We start from the raw sequence: 21150 nt of genomic DNA on the forward strand, positions 1-21150 counted from the left end.
GGACAGTGGTGACTGGGTCAGACTCGACCCCAGAAGATCAATTCAGCCTTTTCATCTCCAAAAATTGACTTAGCACGGCTCTTAAATAAAAAGTTTCGATTTTCTTGAAACAGGTGTTACCCCAAACATAAAGAAATTATTATAACAAAAATTGCCAGTAGAAAGTGTTGCAATATGGTCCGACGTTTAGGCACGCTGTACGGTCACGGCACAGTGTCTGATTTCGCAAATTCCGCAACCAGCTACATTGTTGCGGGACCACTGCAATTTTGCGGAGTGAAATATATCGCGATGGTCAAAGTAGTAATTCCACGTTCCGCTTGTCCTCGTGATACCAGATTGTAGTGCTTAATATGCACCGCTATGAACTTATGCGTACCCATTTGTAATCGCGAAGCATATTTGCGGGTATCCTGGACAATCGGTGATAGAAAGTGGAGGTGTAGGAATTGTTGCGCTTGAAAATCTGTGTCTTTGATCCACGGATTGTTTATAAACTAAATTTTCTACATTCTTCATTGATCTTATGACGCACCGATCAGTCATGAGTCGAAATGGCCGGTCGGCAAGGTGTTAGCCACACCTAACCACAAAATTCTGCGTAGAGTTTGAGGCGCCCGAGTGCCGCAAATCCGTATGTCGAATTTCGCGGGGTCGTAAATACTGTTTAGCTTGCTCGCGACGGTACAGCGTCTAGTAACGAAACGACGCGACGCCTGGTTGAAATAAAGAGCCCGACGTTTGGAAATTGAACCTTAAAATATATTTGAAACTTGAGAAATGTGCAAAGTCTCGGTTCGAGATGATTACTTTAGCTTTCTATGTAATTGGTGAAACTATGTTTTGGCTATAAGATGAATTGGGTGCGGAAGTCAATGTGAGGCTCACTCACGGAGGTCTCCGACGATGCCCAAATAATTCTGGGACTGTTGCTATTTCTCACGTTCGGTCTACTCGAGACCGTAAAAATCGGGGTCCCATGGCAATTACCGACAACATTTCACCGACTCCAGATTTGACCGACAATAACTTTGGCCGACAACGCCTTTAACTGAAAACGATTTTGACCGGTAACAAATTTCATCGACAACGAATTTGATTCACAATGACTTGAGACGACCACAGTATGTATTATCACATGTATTATATGTATTATCATACTGTGGTCGTCTCAAGTCGTTGTGGATCAAATTCGTTGTCGGTTAAAGGCGTTGTCGGCCAAAGTTATTGTCAGTCAAATCTGGAGTCGGTGAAAACCGCGTCGGGGATATTTGTGTCGGTGATTTCCATGGCACCCAAAACTCGTAACAGTAAAGATCGCCACGGTGAGCGGGAAGAAATGATAAATTCGAGGTTCCGCGTGCACCGATGCATTCATTGAGTGGACAGAGGCGACCTTATTATACCGGCAGGACAACGTGTGTTCGTACGGATTTGAATGGCACTGTTGACCGGGCACGGGCGAGTGACGCGCGAGAGAAACCAGGCGAAAGAGGCCAGCAACAACTAGTCCTGGGTCAGCAGGGTTGCCAGGGCAGGGCGTCTCGCATCATAGATGTAATACGAGTTAATACGTGTCGAACATGTCGCTTGTTCATGGGACACAGTATCCCGGCCGGCGATGTCGCGAATCGTGGCCTCTCGCGTACGCCTCCGAAGCTCACACGTACGAGTGCACACAGAGGTGTATCGGTCGAATGGACGGCGTTTGGGCGGAGTGCAAGTCACTCACAGCTGTCCTCCGCATATGAGCACGCATGCTAAGCATTAATCATATCGAGAACAACCCTCGGCCTCCCTCCGCCTAACAGAACCCAGTCTCCTCTCCTCTCCTCTCCTCTGAGCCGAGACCAGAGCTGCCCTTCTCTCCTTTCCACTGCTGCTGCAGCTCGTTCAACCCTCGCTACGTCCACCGATCATGCACATGCACCATGCACGGGGCTGGAGATGCACGGCTCGTACATAAACGGAGCCGCCTACGACCGCCCTCTCTCTCTCTCTCTCTCTCTCTGTCGCTGTCTGCGCTTGAAGTTCAGCTTAATGACGATGTCAATCACCGCTTGCGGCTACGCTCAACCTTTCACCGTTTTCGGAGGTGTCCTATCTCCAGGTGGTTCTCGTCGCGCACACGACCCTCGTCGGGATCTCCCCGGGCACAATAATCCAAGGCGGTCCCGTCAATTTCTGCGGGAACGTCAGCTACCCTCGGCTTGCCCATCACTGCGACGTTCGGCGCGAAATTGAATTTTTGAAATTTCTCATTTGAACAAATTTTTATTCTGTATGCAGATCCGCAGTCTGATTATTACGCAGCGGATCTTTATGCATTTGTAACAAAAATTAGGTGTAATTTAAGGATGTTCTGGAGGTACAATGGCAGACAAAAGTACAACTACATTTGATGTAGTAACTTTTGAAAATAAAATAATTTATTTTAGAGAGGCAGTAATTTTTGAATATAGTATTTTATTTGAAGAGTATATTGCAAATATTTGTATTTTGTCTTTATTTTTAATTTTAATTATAAATATTGCTGAAAATAATGGTTCGGATTAAGTACATATTGCATATGTTGATGCGGTTTCTCAGAGTATTATAACAATGCAAAACGTAAAATTCCGTAAAGTTCAGATTATTAAAATAGAAATATTTTATTTTCTGGATCAAATTGTTGAAATAGAAATATTTTATTTTGAGGTTCAGATTGTTCAAATAGAAATATTTTATTTTCGAAATTGTATATCTTATTGAAAATACTATTTTCTTTAGGCAAAATAGAATCTAAAAATATTAAATAGTATTTGAAATATCTGTTTCGCCAAATAATGCCCACCTCTGCTTGCACCCCTAATAGATCGCCTCGGTTTCGCCTGATTCTAGAGTCGCTGTTGAACGCATCAAGGGAAGCAAGGTGGAATCAGTTACAGCGGTGTCGATATCACGGGGAAGTGTGATAAACGTCATAAATTTCGCGGCTGCTGGAAGGTTATGTTAAACGATACCGGCGCGCGACGGGGATAATAGGCGCGAGAATTTCGGCGATTCGAGGTGGATGAAAAGAGTGCTCGACCAGCGAGGAATCGATAGACAACTCGTCGAGTCGACGGCCTCGCGTATTTCATGGAGTCAGCGGGCCGGTGGAAGTCGCGATTAATGACGACGTCAATCACGCGGTTCGCGGTCACTCTGCTCTCTTTCCCGTTCCTAGTCTTTCTGTAGCGCGAACGTTAGGGGTCTGTATAAACGTGTTCGTATCACGGCACCGTGCCGAGTTTCGTGACGTAGCTACGTTGCCGATAACGTGGAACACGGGTCGCCGACTCTTTGTCGAATTAAAAGATGCGATCTTAATCGGCGAATTAACGAACAAACGTTCCATTTTTCCCGACTTTTTAGCTTCTTTCTCGGCGAAGTGGGGGAAGATGTACGAGGCGCGGGGGTGTTACCGCTGTCGAGATAGCGAGCGCTAATCTGCGAAATTATTACGAATCGCGCGGTGGCACAATATCGGCACAATGGCGCCGCGAAAACATCGGTATGCGAATTAAATAAATCATCGGCCGCCGGAATCGGTTCGCGGAATGATAATTGGTATTAGCGAGGCCGTTTAACGGCTGTATAGATCATGATTGCGTATATCGTAACGAGTCCACGGAAATAATATGTATATTCAAAATATAATGTGGATATATTGACGTAATAACGCGGTGTGTCCGAGAGTCGCGAACAAATTGGAACAAATTGAACCGATAAATTTTCTGTCGAAATCCAAGAACCTTCGATAGAAATTAGTAGACTGCGGATCTTTGTGCGTTTAAAAAATGCTAGGATACCAAATTCCACAGAATTTAACAATAAGACAAATATTTGTTTCCACTTTCTTGAAATTTGTCTGCAAAAATTCAAAATTGCATAAACACATCCGCAGTCTCGAAATGAGATAGAGCGATGATGTTTCTATTAAATTAAAGATGAACGATAGAGATTATGGTGCGAACGCGTTTTTGAACTTTGAAAGTCTTAAATAATAATTAGATCGCGGATGTTTAAGCAATTTTTAATTTTCGCAGGCTCAAGGAAGTATTAAATTCTGTGGCATTTTATATTCTAGCATTTATTGAACATTTTCCGAAGCCATAAAAGCATAAAGACCCGCAGCCCACTAATTTCTATCGAAAGCTGTTTGCTTTCGACACAAAATTCATCGGTTTACCCGATTGTGCGGCGGCCCGATAAATTGTTTACAGACTCCGGGCTGGTATATGACGAATAGAGAAAATTCAGTTTCATTATCCGCAAACACTCGCCACCGATAACCATTCTCTAAAATCGTACCCCACACGCCCGCGGAAAAACAATTCCGCAATTTACTGCGTCGTTCGCGATAATATTATGAAATCTGTCGGCCGTAGTCCCGGCAGTTTAATTCTCGATTGCGTTAAACCATAGAAATCAATTTCGTTGCGTACAGTCCGTTTGTTATTATACATTCGAATTGCACCCCTTGCTTTTTGATTCTTGGTACAGATTTTATTCGGAACGACGCCGTTCCGGTTACGCCCCGGTTTGTGTATTTAATTTACCCAATTCGACGGCAAACATTTATCAAATTGAATCAGTGTGTCTACATGTTGGAATTATATTTGAAAGACTGATGGCGATTTTAGCTGATATTATTTCGAATAATGTTAATTTCCACTGATGTCGCTCCGCCTGATATTAGCTTTGCTATTTGCCAAGGCTTTCGTAATGGCCATCATGTCGCGTCGGTTTTAGCTGTTAACTGATTAAATGCAAATTCAAATTTTTTGAATCTCCGCCTCCCTGTCGTGTTCAAATATTCCATGAATTATTATACATTTCCAAAGCGCGCTGATTGTTAATTTTTTAAATGCTCTTGTCCGAGATGTCTGATGGAAAACTGCGAATAAAAATCAAGAATATAAGGGTAATGAAAAATTGTCGATCTTCAAGTAGCTAATTGTTAATCTTTTTAATGTTCTTGCTCGAGATGTCTTATGGAAAACTGCGAATAAAAGCCAAGAATATAAGGGTAATGAAAAATTGTCGATATTCAATTAGCCATTCGTAATATTCTTGTGTAAAAATGTTTTTCATAACGCCAGATCTACGCAGCAGTAAAAGTGATTATTTTATACATAATAATAATATACATATACTTTATTTCAGCCGTACCGCTAGGAAATTGGACATGGTTTACCTAAACCTAACCAATAGAATTCTATCTTATATAACCTTTACTACAATATTTATATTCTCTCTCTAATGTGCTTTTCCATATTTCCATTCCCTTGAAATATCATCCCAAGGACAATTTTCCGTTACTTCACAAAAATACCAAGAATGTATCGCAATATCCAAAAAGTTCGTGTAAGTGTACACTTCTAATACCAAGGATCGACACATAAAATATTCAAAACATGTGTGAAGCACATTTCTAGAAATCGTCGACGCAAATTTCATTGAAACCGACATGTTTGAGCGACGCCCCTTGTCAGCATCTTTTTCCTGCCGCGGTATCACAGCGAACCGTTCAGACAAAGAATGGGCGACGATTACGACGAAGGGGGGTAATTTCGCTAGAAAGAAAAAGGGTTTGCTCGGTAAATGGTCGCGATTGCGTCGTTTCTGGCCATTACGCGATACAGATGTAGAACGATGATGCAGGAGGCGATAGCTCGCGGCCCTATTCGTCCGTGCAAGTGCCATTATTATGCCGTGCGAGAGCCCCGGGAAAATTACGACGGCCGTGACGCATCGCGCGTCGCGCCTAGCTGCTTTACGAAATTGCTACGGCAAGAGTGCGAGTGCTCCGATCGGACACGGTGAATGCGAATCGACCGATTCGCACGTTCGCGTTAACCGCGTTCGCGAGATAATAGCCGGCTTGGTCCGAGACTGAAATTGGCACTGTCGCAGAAGGGCGGCCATCGCTGACTATCGCATGTCGAAGCTCTGCAGGATACTCGCCTCCTTTGTGCCGATTCGCAAACCCGCGACGACGATTTCCCCTTCATGGAAATACAGCGGCGGACAAAAGTTTAAGACGATCAATTGTGTTAGGTTGTTTGGAAAATAATTTCGTTTTCTCAAGGGACAGTTAAAGACAATTCTTCACCTTTTCGAATAAGTTTTATTCGGACATGTGACCATTCTTCTAACAACTTGGAGGTCCACTTGGTCCACATTGATTTTTCAGACTTTTTAAATATCTTCTGGCCTCGGTCGGCTTCAGCACGATAAGATATAAGATACAAGTGCTCCAGGTTTTTCGTATAAAATAAATAATGGCTTTCTTTTTATCCTTCCCGTCTTGAACTATTGTCCGCGGCTGTATGTGTCGCGAAATGGGTCGATAATTGCCGCTTCACACGAGATGCAATTTTATGGAAAATTGGAACGGGCGAAATGTGCCCCAGGCATGAAACTTTCTTGACGCTTTGCTTCGGAAACGTGATCGTTTTCCTGAAGTGCTAGTTTACATTTTGTGGATGATTGACCGCATGCAATGACCTACTCGAACTTGTTTGTTGCCATATTCCTCTGTACCCCGCGCTGCTATTTTACACTCGTCTTGCAGACCATGGAATATGTTGTAACATAAGTTATTGTTACTGCTCGTCTAAATATCCGCAGTCTCTGGCTACAAATGTAATTAAAAGATAACAGTTGTCGGCATTAATTAGAAGACATAGGAGCCAAGTAGGAATTTATTCCTCTCTTTAATAGATTTGTTAAATTGTAAGAAATGCGTTGACACTCTAAAATTCTTGTAACCTTTTTAATATTTGAAATTACACGTCCGTGAGCAGTGTTCATGTACAAGTACGAGAATCTATAGACGCGCGGAAGCTTCAATTACGGGAGATCTCATAATTATAACCTTAATTACAATTTATTTAAATAAACCGGCTTTCAGTAGACATTACAGCCAGCGGTGTAGTAAAAGAGATGGCGATAATGATAAATTTACGTTTCGTAGTCTCGAGGCCATTACCTAAATTACTCTGATCATGCGAGATATTTTTCGGCGGCAATTCGTCCGTGAACCTGTTAATGAAATAGAGTGCAGGGAAGCCCCATATTTCAAGCATAGTTAATGATTATTCAGCGGGCCGGATTCAACGGGCTTGTGATTTAATTAAAAGTTCTTTGTTGTATTCTTGCCCGGTTTTATTAGCTGACGGAAGGCAGAGCTTTGTTCACGGATGATCTTCAATCAAGAAAGCAGGGTTATTATAAGTTTTCCATTCCTACGGCATACATTTCCGTAGTTTTGTTTCGTCTTATTATTCCTGGCTGCGTTCGGGGATACCGTGAAGAATACGAAAATGATAAACCGGTGTAATATAATACCGGCGGATATAATGGTCAGGCTAGGCGATGCAAGAAAAATAAACAAATGTACGATGGTTCGCAAGCAGAGAGTTGGAACGAATCTCGTTACATGTTCGCGAACAAGCTGGAAAATAATTACCATCGCGTAGCTCATTCTACGGAGGTGCGTTTAATTGTTTGCGTTCGTTTACCGAGCAAAAAAGGAAACAATGAAATCTGTAAAAAGTGCCCGGAAAGTTCGAATTGAAACAGCAGCCACGGCCTCGCCGTCGGGATCGCGGGATTTCCGCGATTTTTGTCGAAATTGTGTAAATTCCGTGACAACGAGGGTGTCAAGGAGCACCGAAATAAACGTGCACGGCTAACCGGTGAAATTGGACGGCGCAGCTCACGCGAATACATTTTTCACAGGGTGTGGAGAAAAAAAATGGACCGAGCAAAATAAAAGAGAGGAGCCACCGTGTGCCGCGGCTCGTTGTCCGAAGGGAAAACAAGAACGGCGCGTGGGTGGGAACGGCCGTTTTAATATCGTCGGAATAAACACGAATTAAAGGAACGCTCAGGCCAGAAATAGAAAACCGGGAGCATAACGACGACGAATCCGCCGTGTTCCGGCTGCGCTTTAGCTCGGAGCGCGTTAAAATCAACTGTCGTGCTTTCGCGGCGTTCAGCGAGCGAAGACACGTGCGCCGCACGCGACTTTCCTCTCGCGTAGGCGTGCAAGCGTAAACGTGCTCGGCCGACTAAATAAACCGACTTGGAATCTCCTGTCGAGTAGACGGTGTTGTGTCTGCGGCGAATGTATTGCCCCGCTTCAACCTCCGCTCGCCGCGCAATTACCGTTCCTTTTCTCCTTACACAATTTGCGATGCAATATTAATTACACGTTGTAATTTACTATGGGACGCCGTGTATATCATGTTAATTCTGAAGGATACTTCATTGCAACGAATGAAATGATAACCCTTTGGACTCGAAGCAATTTTTATTCTACATAATCTTTTTTTTACGATATTACATTCTTATCTTCAAAACATTTTCTATGAGACATGTTAACAGAAATGTTAACGCTTTGGCCGCGAAGCAATTTTTAATCTGCATAATCTTTTTTACAATATGTATTCACAAAAAACGTGGTAATAAAAGTGAACCTGTTTTCCCATGCATTTGAATTTTGTAGAATTTCTAGAATACAGAAGAATTTAATCATTTAAGAACTGTTTCAGAGATAATGGTATTTATAGTTTTATAGTAAAGTCCCTCAAACAATCTCATTTCGTCGATAGTATTGTATTCGTAGCGCCCGGGATAAAAACCGCAGTGAAAAACGGAAACGAGATAACTCGGGAGATGGAGGGTTAACTAGAGAACGACATTGCAACGTACGAGCTTACTAGATTTGGAAAAGACGAAGATGAGGAACGGAAGAGGCGGTTTTACCTATGTAGGGTCTGGCGGTTTCATTAGGACGGTTAGTGAACAGGTCCGCGCTTTATGCAGTGGGACAAGTACGAAATTTGTGGCAAATTACACGATGATGATGGAAACCGTTTACCGACGAGAGCGGCTACCGTATTCAGATAGTTTCAATAATCTAGATCTCATAGCAGCCGACCAGTAAATTAAAGGGAAGTACTCGCTTAGGTGCGCGCGTGATCAAACACTTGTAACCGAAGAGGCTAACAAAATCCATCGAATAAACAAAAGAAGGAGCTCCGCTCTAGATTTTACATGATTAATAAAAAAGTTCTAAAAAATTGTACAATGTTTAAAAGGCAGCGTTTATCAGTTGCTTGATACAGAACACACAATTCTTTCTAGGTCCTCTAAAAACGAGAAGAATTACCTCCTGACTGCGAAAAATAGTTGAAATTTATCGGCCAGCCTAGTTCTTACAATTACCGGCGGCAATTAGCGAGCCGATTACCCAGCTGCGCTGCTCAAAAGCCACAGATGTACAATGCGGAGGCTGGCAAGCCCGCGCATCGCCGCGTATTCATGGTATTCGGCAGCTGGATGTAAGGCGGGCCACGTCCCTAGCGTTTCAGGATTTCCATTATGCGGTTCTATCGTCACTGGAAATTCCGGCGTGTAGAATGTCTGAATGCAAATTTCATATTTATTCCCATTAATCTTATTCACGGCGGTGAACGGCGCGCCCGAAAATGCAAGTCGTCACGCGAGCCTCCGCGCCGCCACCGCCACCGCCGCCGCCGGGGCCGAAGCGCGTAATCCTGTTCGTCGTTTATGGCATTTGTGCCACGGCAGAGCGTCGAGTCGCGGGAAAACTTGGACGGGACGCGTTGTAAGCAAACAAGCCGCCTCTCAGCGATCGAATGCATTTAGTCATTTCGCGCCGTTGCATCTGCAGCAGCACCTGTTATTTTGCAATTACAGGGTGACAAGAAATAACGGAGTTATTCATTTCTTATTATAATTCTGTCAAATTGACGAATTTTGAAAAACCAAATAATAACAACCATAACATGGACCTTTAGTATTCATACATTTAAGAAGTACCATCGTTGGACAGTGGATATTTATGCCAAATAAAATTTTTTTGTAAGAATTACAACATATTGAACAGATAGAAAATAATGTATGTAACAGTATCTTCAAATTTTTCTAATGTTCTTACTGTTTCAAATTGAACATTCCTTCCGACCTGTAATAAATCCATTTTACATGTTTTTTTGTTTTTATAGATACGAAATTAAGATGTAATAGTTTATACAATACCTAAATGTTTAGTAATCGATTAGATACCGAACAATGGTGCAGAAATTGTTAGTGGGGACTCTGAAAATACTTGAACAGTATCTACTAATTTTTCATCGCACACCAAAGCGCAGAGAAAGTAGCGGCGAAGCGAGGCGATAATTACCGAGCGCATGCATGCATCCGCCATTAGACTGCAACGAATGCATCATTCCGAGAAGATGAATGCGCCGTTGGGTCTTGCCGACAGTTTTTGCGAAGCCTGTATATCCTCTCGCAACACTTTAGGATCTAATAAACGTCGGAAGATTTATACGCTCATATTCAACCATAACCGGAAGCGAGAGGAGCGAGGATGAAAAAGCTGAACAACATCATCGAGCCTACTCTACGAGACACGATCTCGCATTCAATGATCTCGGCACTGTACAGGGTGTAACAAAATTTAGTGTCATGGTTTTGGCTGATGGTTGTACACCTTCGGATCGGTGGAGATTTGTTAAAAGAAATTGCCGCAAAATTGACTGTGACCTTGATATTCAAGGTCAAATTTTGGACAACCGTTTGGACATCCGTTCCGTTTACAAAATAATGGTGGCCAAATCGAAGTCGCCGTTCAAGGACGATTGTTAACAGTCATAAATCATGATGGTTCTCAACTCGAGAGAACGGTTGAGTTGCGACCTATGGTTCCTTCGACAAGTTTGGTCCCCATGGTGAGTAGAATCCGATACAAACATAAAAAAATTTGACCTTGAACTTCAATTTCAATCATTTCATCATACTAAATTTTGTTACAGCCTGTACAAAGTTCACGCATCGAAATTCCACTCACGTTCGAGGAACTTTATGAGGCCAGGTAATACCCAGCCTCCCGGGTCAATTGGCGCCTTATTTTCTCAGGTATAATAGTCCGGGAGACTGGAAAGTTTTCTTTTTTCCGTCGGCGTCGTACGCACCAGCCTATTCTCCCGGCTTCTTAGAATTTCCGAGTGGCCTGGCTGAGATTTTATCCCGGACGAGAAAGGGTGGGGAGGAAGAAAATATGAAAATGTCTTTCGCCTTCGGAAAGGAGTGTGGGACCCTTTGTAGCCGAGGGTAGTTCGCCGCAGGCATGATGGTAAACAGATCGTACGTACGCGGAATGCTGTCTCTTTAAATTGCTCTGTGCTTTCGTGCCGTGTGCTCGTAAAGTTGCTAACGGCAGTGATTTCGTCAGGACTGGCGCAAAGAAACGCGGCGTTTATGAAGCTCTCGCTCCTGGAGCTTGCTACCCAGCACCGTGCTGCAATAACGAACCAGCGCTAACAGTTTTCAATTCTTCGATTCTCGCGTTCCGTCGATCAGAAGCCGGTCGATCCCGCTAATGGGTTTTCTCGTGTCCATTCAACGAACATTCTTACGGCCGACGAGCGACTGTCAAACGAGTTCCTTTCAATCGCGAGAATCGATCGAAACCCTGTGTCAATAACCAAAATGTTCCGCAGTTTCTCCGCCGCGAGAGCCAAGTCTTAGCTTTCCGCGCCGTCTTTCCAATTTTTAGCTGTTCCCCTTGAATCACGTTGTAATCGCGTTACATAACTCGAACCTTTCGCTCAATTTCATTGCTAATTACGGGAGTCATGGGTGTAATCGAAATATCAGATGATCGCACACGTTTTACAAACTGTATTGCACGGCGGAGTGTACAAAAAATTATATAGCCACCATTCTTTTCTAATTGTACGAATAATTGATTGATAAAGCTGTATTCTTTAAAATTTAACCATTGAATTTTGTTTTCAAATCGGGCACGAACTTATGCAATCATTTAATACGTAATGTGAAAAATATCTTTCATTTTTATCCGTGTTTCTTCTGCATTCACAGACAACACAGTTTCATGTTTATGTTTGCGAGGATGTTTTCCTGTGCGACGATAATTCCACCTCTTGAACGAAAATAACTTTGCAAACCTTAGACATAGAGGTTTCAAACGACACGCGAAATTCGTATCCGAGTCGTGGATAATTTGTGGATTCGTGTCGAGGGATTCGCAGCTACAGGGCTGCAGTATCAAAGTTATTAACCATGCATAAGCCACAAACGATCCCTGGACGTGGTCATTAGTTGCAAACGAAATATGCACAATACATGCACGAATACGGGAAATGTAAAAGCTTTCCCACTCTCCCGCTATTACCCTGTGCGCCGTAACACCGTGACGAGCAACGAATTGCAGTCGAAAAACCAGAATTTAAAACATGCCGCTGTTCACTGAATTTTTCTGACAGATGGAATTCACATATTGGTGCTGGCTATTTGTAAAATGCTTCCCTAGAGAATTTACAAAAATGATCAGTAGACTGCGGATCACCATCACAATTGTGAAACAAATTTGGCGTTGGACAGTGTTATTAAACACGATACTTTCACTTACTTTCGGCACACCAAATTTTGTATATTTAGTATAGAAAGATCAATATCTTGATAAATCTTCAGATCACTGTGATTATCGTGATAAATTTTGTTTTCTACATTACCATTAAACATCTAATCAACTTGTTTATTTTTATAAGTGAATAAATATTACTGTTATCGTGATTTCGTTATTGAAAATATTAGTATTAAACTTTACTTTTGTTATCCACTTGTATATTCTAGCCTTTTTGGAACGTTTTCGTACGCCATAATGATCAGCATCGATTTAGTCCGACTTGAACTTCCTGGAAATGACGCATTCGTGTTTAAAAATCTGTTTAATCCTCCTATTCTTTCGAATAACACCCACTCATGCTTCACATAGTTCGCACAGCTCGTTTCTGTCGCGAAAGCATGAAATCCACAGTCTATTGACGACCGAGCACGTTTACTTCCGGGGCATTTGTATGGATCCGGGCAGCAAATAAATTCTTCCGAGTCGCTATGCCTGTTGCAATTATTCCCGGGGCAGAAACGTTCCCGTAATAAAAGGAGAATCGAAGTAGAATGGATGCCCAGGCCTGTTGCAGATCGTATCCACGCGACGCGACGCGAGTTCGACGAAACAAAAGACAACATTTTTCCATCGGACGTTGTGTGCGCTCATTGTCTTTGACCGTCTATGGGAGTGACTATCGGGAGGTTCGAGGGGAACAATAAGTCTCCGGGCTCGGGGTCGATGACCTCCTACATCTGAGACGATCTTTAACTTCTTTTTCCGGAGGGTTTTCTATGAGGAGACAATATCAACGCTTTAAGCCTCGGTGCATGCGGAATCTTGTAACACCTCTTGGGGGATATCGAAGGGTGTCTGAAGGTTCTAAAGTACTTTGAGGGTCTCTCAAGGTTACAGTGTTGAAGAGGAGAGAATCTGGACGATGGGCACAGAATGTTGTAGTAGGATTTCGGTTTTCGGGATTCGAAGAGTGTCCGGTGGCTTTGGAGGATTCCCATGGTGTCAGGAGGTTGTATTATTGAGGATCAGAGAATGCAAACGGTGTCGGAAGATGTTATGGTACGTTCAATACCTTGCAAAATTATAACGTTGCAAGAGGATGATTAGGAGAACCTCGGAGGTTTGAATAATTGAATGTTATACAAAATCTTGTGTGGAAGATCGGTGTACTCAAAGCGTGTTTCAGGGTTCTGTGATCATCGAGATGGAGAGGAGAGGATTCGGAAGATCTCGGAAGGCTTATAACGGATGGATGCAGAATTTTGTAGTAGGATTTCGGTTTTGCGGATTCGTAGAGTGTCCGGTGGTCTTAGAAGACTCTGTGGGTCTTAGAAGGTTGAATTATTGAGGATCAGAGGATTCAAAGGGCGCGCCGGGAGGTTTTAAAGGACCACAAGTGTCTTGCGAAGTTATAACGTTGAAGTTGAGCGGATTCGGAAGACCTCGGGCAATTTAGTGCTGCAAAAGTCTAACAAGGACGTTTAAAAGACATGTGCAGAGGCTAGGGTCGCCAGATCTTCTATATTTTATATGAATCTTCTACAGTCATTGGCAATATTAAGTGGACACCCTTAAAAATCGCATAACTTTTTAAAAATCGGTCCAAAGGACTTGAATTCTTTTGAGATGTTAGACCGGCTAGTTCGCTAGAGAATAAGTAAACAAAAATTGATTAAAATTGCAATTGCTACGAATCATACAAAATTAAAAAAATGATGTTTTGTCAACTTTTTTATCTGAGCCTGTAACGATAATTTAAAAAATGCGTTTCATAGATTTCGGTAACTTATTTTTTTGTACTCATATGTTCAATAGATTTAAAAAAAGAAAATGTGGTCGCATTACTTTCCGGGCAGACTCTGTATTTGGATAAAACATTTCTGGCAACCCTAGCAGAGGCTGTCGGAAGATATCAGAGTTACAGTGTTGAGGAGAAGAGGTTTACGAGGGATTTGAGGAAGTTTAATAGTGAATGCAGAATCTGGAGAGGCTCAAGGTGCCGGAAGGTTTTTAAGGTTCCTAATGTTGACTCGATAGTCTAAGAGTATTCCTGGACCTGAAGGGTGAAGATAGCTGTCCTCAATTTGTCACTTGGACATGTTTACTTTACCGACCACTGTACACCGTGCAAAGTTTCTTTTGTGCTGGTAGAGGGTCTATAGGGTTTATCAAGTCTCGAGCGGACAATATCCGGAAGTGGCATACCCCATGTGGCGTCTATACTCTATCCCATCGACTCGCATAGTACATATACAGAGTTGATTCCTATAACGTTGCCATCTTCGATATCGAGTCCGTTTGGCTGGAGATAATCCTTGCACCAACGTTTCCAGTCCCGGATTGCGAAGATGACTTCGGGGAGCCGACGATATCGTTCCGAATAAACGTTCCGACAACGCGCAGATCGGTTGCAATGGTATTTTTCGAAATTAAATTACAGATTAATTATATTTAATTACGGATATTGGTTTGTAATAATTCCGTCCGCGTCCGGAGAACAATACGGGGGACGATAAAATTGTAATTACGAAATTAGTGGGCCGCGTCGTCTCCCGATAATGTATGATAACGAAAGCCAATGACGGCCGGCAACGCGGCGCGATTGGATACGATGATTAATAACGAGCCATCGGGATTTTAAAATGTAAGTGGCGAATTTAATAGCTGAAACGGCAGAGCGTTTCCCCCTAGCCGCCGCATGGGAAAATTATTGTTATTGCGGTTTTGAAGTGTAATAACTCATCGTGATTAATTCGTTCGTTCGTTCGTAAGCACGCGTTGGGAAAACGCGGCACAATTTTAATAACACCAAGACCTAGTCCCGTCCAGTGCGGTCCGGCCTCTATCCGAGAGAACCGTAATGACCACGTTTAATTCTCTGGTCGACAATTCATTCCGGAGTTAACGCCTTTCACCCACGGATTACGGGCGGTCCGAACCCGGAATAAATAATTAAAAAAGAGAGACACTTCCTCCGTTCGCAGCGGTTCTGTAGTAATTCAAAGAATTATTACCGCATTATCGCGAAACGTTTACTCTACGAACATTGCTCTGTGGGTGGCAACGATAGCGACGGATTTACCGTACGTTTTCCAGGCTTCGGCTCGTATTTATACCAACGAGAAAAAAATACTCGCGCCCCGATGGAAAGCCGAAGGAGAAGCAAATGGAAATACCTAAGCCCCGATTGTTCTGCGGAATGGCCATTTCTGGTCCGATACTTTCGACGAACGAAACCATTCCTGTTTGCACCATTGTTCCGCGAAATGTATGAACGAAACATTTTCTAGCTAAATATACGCTGCGTTGATGGACCTAGCACCGTTCAGAATCCTCCCAGTCGTCATTGGATAGACTAGAAAAACCGTTTGGAGACATTCGACAGACTTTCAAGGTGATTTTAGAGATCGGGGGATCGAAAAAGGTTTCGGATTTACTGCTACGGTGACCTAGGGCCATCGACGACCATCGAAAGTCTTTACGGAGGTCTTGAGAAGGCTGCAAAGGAATCTGTATTGTCTTTAAAGGACTGTCCAAGAACCCTTCAAGGTACTCCAAGGACCAGCATCCTTGTAGACTGTTGAGGTTCCATCGCGGAATCTCGAAAGCCTTTCAAGCAGATCTCCATGTAGGTTCATTAAGGCCACTAAGGGACCAGGATAGTCCATTAAGGACCTTAATGATTGCTCTCGAAGGTCCTATTAGGAATATGAACGTCCGAGCCAGCGGGTGAGTCCTCTTAAATCTTCGAGCTATAGGTTCCTCAATTTTTGTAATCCTGGAGGCTATTCTAGATTTCCTTTTTGATGGGCTCTCATAAGTGGTTATTAAATTAATCAAGTTACCGTGTGAATTATGGTTCGTCGATTCGAGACGGATTCTCCTACAGCATGTTATCAGGTCATTAAGTATGAAACTCGACAAATGTGTTTGAAATTTGTGTTCTATTTGTCAAGTTTCATACTTGATGACCTGATATATTGCATTGTTACTATTTCAAGAACAAGAAGATTAGTCTGTGCTTCATTTCACGGATTATACTTTCGAAGCTCCACGGCTCGACGGAAAAGTCATGCAAAATAAACGAACCTCGATTTAGGCACATTAATAAACTCTGCATAATTATAAATCGATCTACATACAGTGACTCCCACTAATATTTTTTTTTTCGAACGCTAGAGCAATTAGTTTACTACAGGATGTGAAAAGAAATTTTTTCAAAAATTGCATTTGACCGGAATTGTAGAGGAAATACTAAATGTTGCATTTTACAACTTTTTTATGCGGGCCTGTATTGAAATTTTGAGAAATATGTTTTGTAGATCTGTGTGGGTTATATGCATTGTGAAAGTTTAATCGAAATCGGTTGATGCGGGGAAAAATGACAGTCACTGAAAGATGTAAGAATTATTGGATTTACTGCTGTTATAGGTTGAAAATCGTGAAAATCTGCTTGTAGCTCATTGCAACGTCGATCGATTTTGACGAAATTTTCAGGATATGTTTAATTGAAACAGATCTACGAAACGTATTTTTTAAATTTTCAATATAGGCTCACACAAAAAAGTTGTAAAATGGTTCTTTTAGTATTTTCTCTACAATTCCGACCAATTGCAATTTTCGAAAAAATTTCTTTTCACATCCTGTAGTGAACTAAGTGCTCTAGCTTTCGAAAAATGTTTGAATCGTATAATCCAACATTAAAAAGATTATCGCGTTTTTTAGAGCGTCAGAATATTAACGGGAGTCACTGTATTAACTGTTTAAAAATATATTACACTTAGATTCTAGGCAGGATCTGTTGGTGAATTTGAAGTTTAAGAGGACGTTCAAGAGAAGTTTATAAAAATAAATTACAGGAAACCAGAAATCGAGACGCATAAAATAAGAACATAGAAACTTTTCTGCACTAACGCAATTTTCTTTGTCCCAGGGCATCGATCGCTATAAATAATCTCTCGGTGCTAATGCGAAGCCACCTTCGACAACAATATCCGGCAATTCCGAAGGTCCACTATACGCCGATAAATGTGACGCGTCCCACGCGGGACGATCAAATAACTATGATCAGCGTATGCCCATCGGATCGCCTTAACGTATGCGAGACGATGCCCGTCCGGGAACGATGTATCGAACGATAAGCTAGCAGATTGCTGGAACGCGCCCGGACGTTCCTGCACGGTGCTGCGCTCGCAGAAGAGGAGCAGAGCGGTGCAGTGCGCGTGGTGCTGCATGCAAGGCTGGCAATTGAGGTTCAACCCATCGAGGCTTCCCTCCGAAATGAGGTCCGCTGTCGTTGTACCCGTGACACCATAGTAAATGCCGGGCAGATAGTGCCTGCATACGCGTAGACAGCCTCCAGCTGAAACTTGCGAATCGCTTTACGATCGCGCGTCAAGTTAACGAAACGCTTCGGAACGATTTTATCGATTACTAGCTTTCCCCCGCCACGCGTTTGCTGTGGCTCACTATTTTTTAAAAGTATATTTTTGCCTGTCGCAGATGTGAAATTTATATGTACTATTTTATAATGCTTGTGATGCCCGTTCTTCCTCAATTTGATTTGATCTTAATCCTTGCACTGCTTCGACGAACTTGCTTTCCCGCAAGTTATTCTTTTCATGTACTAAAGTAGATAGAAAGTTGCTAAACATTAAATAAGGAAGAAACACGTACTAAAAAGCAAAGGAGAAACTTAATAATTTAAAAATACTAACCAAAAATATTTCAATTCAAACGCAGATCAATGTACTCAGCTGAATTCCAATGCAATGCGAAACTTACAGAACAAATCACTCCGAATAGGTCAATCTTTCTATTCATATATAATTTTCTACTTTTATTGTCGTCGGAAGAAAATGTGTATACAAAATTTCAGCAAGATTGGACTATGGGAAGAGGTTTAAAATTCGCTTACAAGATTTGACGCATACAACAACACGGCAAGTTAATCTAAGCGTGGTAAAAAGTATTATTAATTTAAAATAAAATAGGTTTATTTGAAACACGTCATTTGTAGAAGAGCCGCAGTTTGCCGACCACTGGTATAATTGAACGTTCCACTCTTCCACGTTCCCCTGATTAATCAGGATAATCAAGGTACCACAGTGGTAAAAAGTGAATTGCAACGACCCTGTATTGTTTCGATAACTCTCAGCAATCTACACCCTTCTCAGGCTCCTTCTTCGATCGCCACCCCATTGTCACCGAGACGGATGGCTGGAGAAGGATCGAGATGGGTGCAAGCGCAAACATTTAGCGGACGTTCTTGAAAATCGAAATTCCCGATAGCAGTCTCAACGGGCGCCGATAAACGCCGACAGGGAATAACGGGCCGCTCTTCGGCGAGCTAAGTAATTGCGGTCGTTTAATACCCGGGAATAATACTGTCGCGTAGTAAATCGTCGCTACGGTGTTTTCCACGGATCGATTTGTTACAACGCTTTTTGTTGCGCAGCTTTACGACCGGCCGGCCCCCGGCCTCGAACTAATTACGATTTTGGTAATTGTGATAGCGACGAGATGGGGGCGCGAAGAGTAACGAGTGCTCCGCCAAGGAACCAGATTTCTCGGTGAATCGATGGGTAAAAACTCTACCGTGTTCTCTTAAAAGATTATGATAAAATTTTGTCGGACATCAATTACGTAATGCTTCAATCAGTTAGAGTAATTTTCTAATTTTATCATGAGCAGGCAGCGGATCTTTATGCAAAATAAAAATGTTCTACCTGAATTGCAACAATCTGGAGTGAAACAGACATTTATTTTCTTTCTCAATATGTTCAATAAGTTGAAAACGATGTAACAGCATTTTAAAATTCTTCCAATGATTTTACTGTTTTAAATGAATGCATAAAATCCGCTGTCTTGCAATTATTTTCTTTCTCAATATGTTCAATAAGTTGAAAACGATGTAACAGCATTTTAAAATTCTTCCAATGATTTTACTGTTTTAAATGAATGCATCAAATCCGCTGTCTACTTATAACATAACGAGATACATTGTTATTTGTCTCGTGCCGCTCGCGAGATCGATTTATTGAATTATAAGTAACGGAATTGTCTGCAACGCTGCCAGGAAAAGAAAAAAGATCGACGCGGAATTGCGGCGCCATTCGTTAATTAATCAGACCCGGCGATAATTTCGCCAAGCTCGCAGCCACGCACTCGTTTCACGCACTCGGTTTTGTTTATTGCTCCGGGAAACCGTAACGTTAAAACAAATCGTCCGTAGTTCGCTGGTACCGGCGCGCCAGTAAATCATTGGCATCGTTACTATCGGGACCGGGTATCGCACGTGCGTGAATATGAATTATACTATCTGATGGATCGCTATTAACGCGTGTAACCCTCGGATGATACGGTGCATGAGACATTACCGTGGAAAAATGATGTCGGTCTTGCCTGATGATCCGACAGCAGGTTTTATGCATTTATGAAAAAACATTGGAAGAATTATTTAAAAATGCTCTTATATTATATTCAACTTCTCAAATATATTAGAAAAGAAAATAAATGTCTATTTCACTCGAGATTGTTGCAATATTCGGGTAGAACATTTTTATTTTGCACAAAGATCTGCTGTCTAGTTACAAGTATAATATTAGATTGTTGCAATTGAAATGACCGTTTTTCACATTTGAAACTTCCCGCCTTTGTAGTTTAGTTTTTAGTTTAGAATTTGCGTGCACCAGGTCTGTAAATATGAAACCGGAATTTGGCCACATACTGCGAAAGAAACAGTAAAAAAATTAGCAGAGTTGAAGCGTGAAGTTCTTCCTCACCCTCATTATTCGCCTGACCTGTCACCTACTGATTACCATTTGTTCAAGCACTAAATGGCTTTTCGAATGGGAAAATATTCAAAGAAGAACGTGCTGTGAAAACTGCATTTGATGAATCGATTGCCTCACGTTTATTAGATTTCTACCAGAAAGGCATCGAGGCACTTGTATCACGATGGCAGAAGTACATCGATATCGATGGAAATTGTTTCAATTAATAGAACATGAATAAAGCTTGTAAAATAAAAGTTTACGTTAAAGATTCAACACGGCCATTTCACTTGCAACAACCTAATAAATTGATTGTTAATTTTCTAGCCTTCCGAAAACCGAAGAAACATATTCGTCGAGCTGTTAATGGGATCGAGGATGCACTGTGTGCGGACGTGATAAAAAATGTTGAGAAAACAGGAATATCAAACATGTTTCATCGACAAACAACTTCCGGAAGCTCTCGTGGAAGCAGCCTTTACGTTCTGGTCGAGCAGGGAGCGTGGAATCACGTTTCCACACCGAACTCGGTGAACTTGAACGTTTGATGGAGCGCGGTGAAAGATATTTAAAATCGATCAGCAAGTTACAAGTCGGAAAGAACGAAATTACCATAGCAGTTTTGAACATTAACCGAGTAATACCCTATAACGACACGCCTCACCGAAGGCGACGAAGTTTGAAACGGTGCCGCGCGCTCGAGCTCGTTACCAATGATTATATTTGCAAGCGAAACTTCCGGAAGAATCCGATCGTTACGGCCGCCTTTCGGATATTAATTCCGAGCGAAATTGTCGCGTACTTAACGATTTCACTTTCGTATTTAACGAGAAAGGTGGAAAGAGCGAGAGAAAGATAGATCCCGTCGATTGGATAAAGGAT

At 42.2% G+C, this 21150-nt stretch overlaps 1 protein-coding gene and 1 long non-coding RNA gene across 3 annotated transcripts in view; both read right to left on the reverse strand.

The window, feature by feature from the left end:
* The window catches only part of Kek5 (leucine-rich repeat, immunoglobulin-like domain-containing kekkon 5 protein), a 214778-nt gene that overhangs the window by 68126 nt on the left and 125502 nt on the right, over positions 1-21150 (reverse strand). The gene's annotated exons all lie outside the window — the stretch shown is intronic.
* Positions 1151-20107, reverse strand: LOC143216894 (uncharacterized). The gene is made up of 2 exons (XR_013010668.1): positions 2897-20107; positions 1151-2859 (listed from the first exon to the last, which is right to left on the reverse strand). It is a non-coding gene; the product is annotated as an uncharacterized LOC143216894 (long non-coding RNA).

This window comes from Lasioglossum baleicum, chromosome 2 (genome assembly GCF_051020765.1).
Source record: "Lasioglossum baleicum chromosome 2, iyLasBale1, whole genome shotgun sequence".
In the NCBI taxonomy this organism is placed as follows: Eukaryota; Metazoa; Arthropoda; class Insecta; order Hymenoptera; family Halictidae; genus Lasioglossum; species Lasioglossum baleicum.